This window comes from Amblyraja radiata, chromosome 27 (assembly GCF_010909765.2).
Source record: "Amblyraja radiata isolate CabotCenter1 chromosome 27, sAmbRad1.1.pri, whole genome shotgun sequence".
Lineage (NCBI taxonomy): Eukaryota > Metazoa > Chordata > Chondrichthyes > Rajiformes > Rajidae > Amblyraja > Amblyraja radiata.
Window position 1 is genome coordinate 28,883,371 of NC_045982.1, and position 6,223 is coordinate 28,889,593.

Genomic DNA, 6,223 nt, shown 5'->3' on the forward strand with positions numbered 1-6,223 from the left:
ATAACACCAATAAGAGTCTTAAACACAAAGAACATCCCCCCACAATGGCTCCCACCATGAGGGAAGGCACAAAGTCCAGTCCCCAACCCCAGTTCACCCATAGTCGGGCCCATTGAGGCCTCCACAGTTGCCTCTACGGAGGCCCGATGTTCCAGGCCGTTCTCGCCGGGTGATGTTGCTGCGGCGTCGGGAGAGTCCTCCCAGCGGCTTGGGAACCCTGGAACGGCCGCTTCCGCACTGGAGGCCGCGGATTCCGAAGCCAACAAGGCCGCGCCGGTTGAAGCTCCACAACTGGCGATCTCATCTAGAGATCCCAGGCTCCCGGTGTAAAGTTCAGCGCCGCCGCCCGCAGCTGGTCGCTCCACAGACCCGCAGCTCCGCGATGTTTATCCCGGCGGTCTTCAGCTCACCGGAGCTCCAGCGCGGCGACCCGGGCAAGGCATCGCCCGCTCCGCGATAGCGCTCCAGCGCTGTGCCGCCGCCGAAGCCGAGGTTCTGGGCGGTCCCCGACAGGAAACGCCGCTCCAGGCCCGCTGGTAGGCCGCGAGTACGGGTCGAAGCTGCAGCCCGGAGAAAAGCTGCCTCTCCGACCAGGTAGGGACCCTGAAAGGTAGTTTCCCCCTTCCCCCCCACCCCCCACATAAAAAAGTCTAGACCTCCAAACAAAACACTTTAACAAATTAAATAAAAAATAAAAGATGAAGAGACAGACAGCTGCTGGCTGGGTAGCCGTGCACAGGACAGCGCCCCCTGTATGTAGGGTTGTTTCTCCAGTTTGCGTGTGGCCTCACTCTGTTTTACCTGTTTTGTGCTGATCATTCTCTGGCCATGAGCAAAGCAGCCAATGACTGCTAAAGAGTCTCTCCAAATTCAATTTTTGTCTCGTACATTCCTGATTTTAATCCTCCCTCATGGACTGCTGGCCACCCAAAGCTGCGATCTCCTGAAATTACTTTGTATTCCTGTCCCTCGCTCTAGCTCCAAGACCGAGTCTTAGTGCACTGGAGTCCAGTTGGTAGTGACATTGTTTTTGTGCAGTGAAACCATGCAAATTATTGGGACAAACTTGGGGCGGCACAGTGGCGCAGAGGTAGAGTTGCTGCCTTATAGCCGCAGGGACCCAGGTTCTATCCTGACTATGGATGCTGTCTGTACACAGTTTGTACCTTTTCTCTGTGACCATGTGGGTTTTCTTTGGGTGCTCCAGTTTCCACCAACATTCCAAATGGCGCACAGGTTTGTAGGTTAATTGGCTTCAATAAAATTGATAAATTGTCCCTAGTGTGTAGGATAGTGTCAGTGTACAGGCATAGGCGGAAATTGCTTTTGAAACATGGGGGGGGGGGGGGGGGATTTCCGCACATGTGTACAGGTGATCGCTGGTCGGCGTGGACTCAGTGGGTTGAAGGGTCTATGTCTGCGCTGATCTCTAAAGTTTAAAGTCTAAAGTTCCAAAGTTAAATTATAGTTGTGGAGTTTTTAGACTGAAGGGCCTGTCCCACTTGGCCATCATTTGCACCTCATTTACGCATCATACGCTTGGGGTGCGCGTGGGTGATGCACGCATTGCGCATGGTGAGGTGTGGAATCGCATGCGGTGGTGCGCGGTATTGCACGGCGCTCCAGGATTTCATAGTGTAACAAAATCCTCGTGCACCACCCTCCTGTCCCTTACATTAAACCTCTGCTCCAGTTGCGACACATCTGCTGCTCACTTCCTCCAGCTGTGGGATAAGCTGATATCCCTCAAGGCTCAGTCCCTGCAACCATCAATGAACCTCTCCATTCCCTGATCACATTATATAGGTTTATGTGCTTGGGCAGCAATTGAATTCCCATTGCAATCCCAATTGGGAAGAGGAAATGACCACTCAGCACTGCTTGTTATAGACACACATACATTAAAAAATGACAGATACAAAGTGCTGGAGTAACTTAGTGGGTCGGGCAGTCTATCTGGAGTCCTGAACCGAAATGCCATCCATCCTTTCTGGAGCTCCCTTCCTCAAAAGAAGGTGAAACGGGAGTATTGAGTATCTTAGGGGAAATTCAGTTATCTCTTGGTCTTGGCATTATGTTCAACACAGGCATGGTGGGCTGAAGGGCGTGTTCCTGTGTCGTACTGTTCTATGTTCTATGTTCTGTTAGTTTGGGTGACATTTGTTATAGATCTGTAGATGAAAGCTCGGTGGTTGAAGTGGTTACGTCAGACTTTGTAACGTACATTAGGAACATATTGGCAGCAGGCCATTGGAGTCATAAGTTAATTATTGGAAAATTAGTGAGATCTATCGCATAAAGTTTGGTTTTATGGATCCAGTATGAATTATTGAAGCCATATCCAAAGGCTTGGAAGGATATTAATTACTTTGTTAAAACATAATGACAACCTGGGTGCTAGAGGAAGTCAAATTGAATGGCAGGGGTGTTGGCTCGAAGGGTCGGATGGCCTCCTGCACCTATTGTCTATTGTCTAAATGATATCTCGTGATGCGACGTTACACTGTGGCTCTTGAATCGTAATTGATATCACATTGGTAATGTTTGGATGTGGCTACGTGTGAACCACCTGGTGGACCATAACAATAGTTACACAAAGTAAACAGAAGATTAGTTTAGTTTAGTTGAGATATACAGTGTGGAAACAGGCTCATTGGCCCAGTGAGTCGGCGGCACACTTACACCATCCCACACACACTAGGGACAATTTACATTACTACCTACAAACCTGCACGTCCCTGGAGTGTGGAAGGAAACCGAAGATCAAAGAAAACCCACGCAGGTCACGGGGAGAACGTGCAAACTCCGCACAGACAGCACCCGTAGTCAGGATCGAACCCGGGCCTCTGGCGTTGGAAGGCAGCAACTCCACCGCTGCGCCACCGTAAGCTGTTTATGCTTTGTCCAGACGTGAGTGCATGGGAATTAATTACATGCTTGAGAAGAATCTCCTTAACTTGACTGTGCCTTTAATTGGGCAGCACAGTGGTGCAGCTGGTAGTGCCGCTGCCTCACAGCACCAGAGACCCGGGTTCCATCATGACCTCGGGTGCTGTCTGTTTGGAGTTTGCACGTTCTCCCCGTGACTGCGTGGGTTTCCTCTGTGTGCTCTGGTTTCCAAAATCAGTTTAATTGGCCTTTGTAGGTTAATTGGCCTCTGTAACTTGCCTCTTAATGTGTAGGGAGTGGATGCGAATGTGGGACAGGTCTACAACTAGTATAACCAGATGTAGGAAGGAACTGCAGATGCTCAATTACTCTGAGAAGAGACACAAAATGCTGGAGTAACTCAGCGGGTCAGGCAACATCTCTGGAGAAAAGGAATAGATGAAGGGCCTGTTTCCATGTTTTTGCTTTCAATCAATCAATTAACTGATTAGTTTACAGCAGAGTGCACATCTCTGTGCTAATTCTTACAATCCCAAGATTGCCATCAAAAGCAGCAACATTTCTATTATAGTGTCAGCTTATGTTCCAAAGAAGCTTGCAGTTGTTGTAACAGTGCCCAAATTAGACTGGGGAATTCCACCAATATTCGTTACAACAGTACTTTGAACATACGCTTGATATAATTAATTCTGGCAAAGACACACTTTAGCTAATCACCCTGGTGATAGATCAGAAAGCTCCATTGAGTACTGGTTGTGATTACTCTTGATATTTCAAGTGCATTACACACTAAAGGGTTACTGGCACAAAAAGCTACATTAAGGATCACTTCCGCCTTGAATAAATGAAAACTTAATTAAATAAATCAACTGCCTAAAGTATTGGCTTCAAAGCTATTTATATAACATATTTAAAACTTTTCAGTGTTTGGGAATTCCATCAATATTCTTTATAACAGCATTTTGAACATACATTGATGTATCACCCTTACCACACCACTGTTGCCATGTACAGAGGAAATACGTGTTGCATTGTTTTATTCTCAGTGCTATGTACTTTGTTGATTTTTCTTTCTCTTGCTGCCTTCCCTGGTGGATCAGCAGCAGAGAGCCAATGAAGTGTGGGGCGTTAATATTTCAAAGTGCGAAGCACCTGTAGTGAAAGTTCTGTAATTTTCACCAGGGTATTCATAGTGGAGAGCTTCTCAACGTGGAGATGAGGGTCGTATTAATAACATGGCTGAATCGGGCCACAGAGAAACAAGGGAATGTGGATGCTGGAATCATGAGCTAAAGCTCAGCGGGTCAGGCCACATCTGTGGAGGGAATGGATAGGCAATGTTTCTGGTTGGGACCCTTCTTCAATCTCAACTATCTGACCTGCTGAGTGCTTCCAACATTTCCAACATTTCCTGTTTTTATTTTAGAAGTTTTCTACATCCTTTTGCAGGCTGCTTGTGTCTTCCTCATAACTTGCCGATAAACCTATCTTAGTATGATCAGCAAATGTGGCTAATGTACAGGAAATCCTTTATCTACTTATTCCTGTCCATTACATCCTCCAAGATCCCATGCAAATACATCAGATATGGTTCCTCTTTCATTGAACCCTATTAATACTGCTTGATATTCTGCCTTACAGCGCCAGAGGCCTGGGTTCGATCCTGACTGCGGGTGTGGCCTGTATGGAGTTTGCATGTATGGAGTTTGCATGTTCTCCCTGTGACCGCATGGGTTTTCTCTGCATGCTATGGTTTCCTCCCACATTCTAGAGACATACAGGTCTGTATGTTAATTGTTTCCTGCAAAAAGTGTCCTTGGTGTGTAGGATAGAACTAGTGTATGTGTTATCGCTGGTCGGTGTGAACGGTGGGCCAAATGGCCTGTTTCCAAACTGCATGTCAAACATAAACTAAATTAAAAGGTTGTGATGTACTGACTCTGCCACATGTGGTGCAGAGGTGCCAGAACAGACAAATGGGTCTGAAGAAGGGTCTCGACACAAAACGTCACCCATTCCTTCTGTCCAGAGATGCTGCCTGTCCCGCTGAGTTACTCCAGCAATTTGTGTCTACCTCCAAATGGGTGGACAGTTTGGGAGTCTGTGGAATCTCCATGGATTGAGTTGAGGATCATATACACTGTTTGCTAATGATAGTTTCATAGATACTGATGTACGGTTGGTAACATTAGTGTTGCAGGTACAGACCCACTCGTTACTAAAGGCAGTCTCACAGGTATTGATAAAATATGTACTCAAGGTAGTGTTACGGATAGGCAAGCACTATTGTTAAAGGTAGTGTCACAGGTCTAGAACATAGAGCATAGAATTGGACAACACAAGAACAGGCTCTTCGGCCCACAATGTCTATGCAGAACGTGATGCCAAGACTAACTCTTATCTCCCTACGCATAATCCATATCTCTCTATCCCCACATATCCATGTGCCTATCCAAAAGCTTCTTAAATGCCCCTATCATATCTGCCTCCACCACCAACCCTGGCAGTGTGCTCCATGCACTCACTTCCCTCCATGTAACAAAGCTGTCCCCACAACCTTCTGAAACTTTTACCCTCTCACCCTTAAAGCTATGTCCTCTAATATTAGATTTTTCCATCCTGGGAAAAAGGTTCTGACTGTCTACCCCATCTCTGCTTCTCATAATCCTAGTCTGTCCAACCTCTCACTGCAGCTAATACCCCTTAATCCAGGCATCATTCTGATCAACCACCTCTGCACCCACTCCAAAGCCTCCACATCATTCCTATAAAGGGGCAACCATTATATGTTCTGACTGCCGGCCCTATCTATGCCTGTCATTAATTTTATATAGTTCGATCAGTTACTGCTGCACTGTTGCCAAAGACAGTCTCGCAGCTTAATAATTTAAAGAGGAAACAAAGCACAAAGGTCCATTTCTAGAGAGAGAAAATTTGAAAGCAATGAATGGAGCTGAACTTATCGAACGTTGGTTAGGACATCTGTTCTGTTCTGTGACCTGTTCTGATCACCAGAATGTAATGGGGTCTCCAGTGAAGAGCAAAATAAAGTATTAAATGGATTATAACAGGAGCAAGCGGTTATACCTGCCAAGACTCAATAAACAGACTACATTTTAAGGCACCTTGTGATTTTATTAATGTTAGCATGACATCGAGAGATTGTTACATCTTCCTTCCTTCCTTCATTTTGACCAGGAACACTAAACAGAAGGTCAGAGGCGAGAGATTTTCCATAGTCGGACATCCCATTCTGGGTCCAGGTGACTGGAGCATTCAGGCAACCATCACTAGCACTGGGGTATCAGATCTGATTATAATGTTCCTTCTGTGG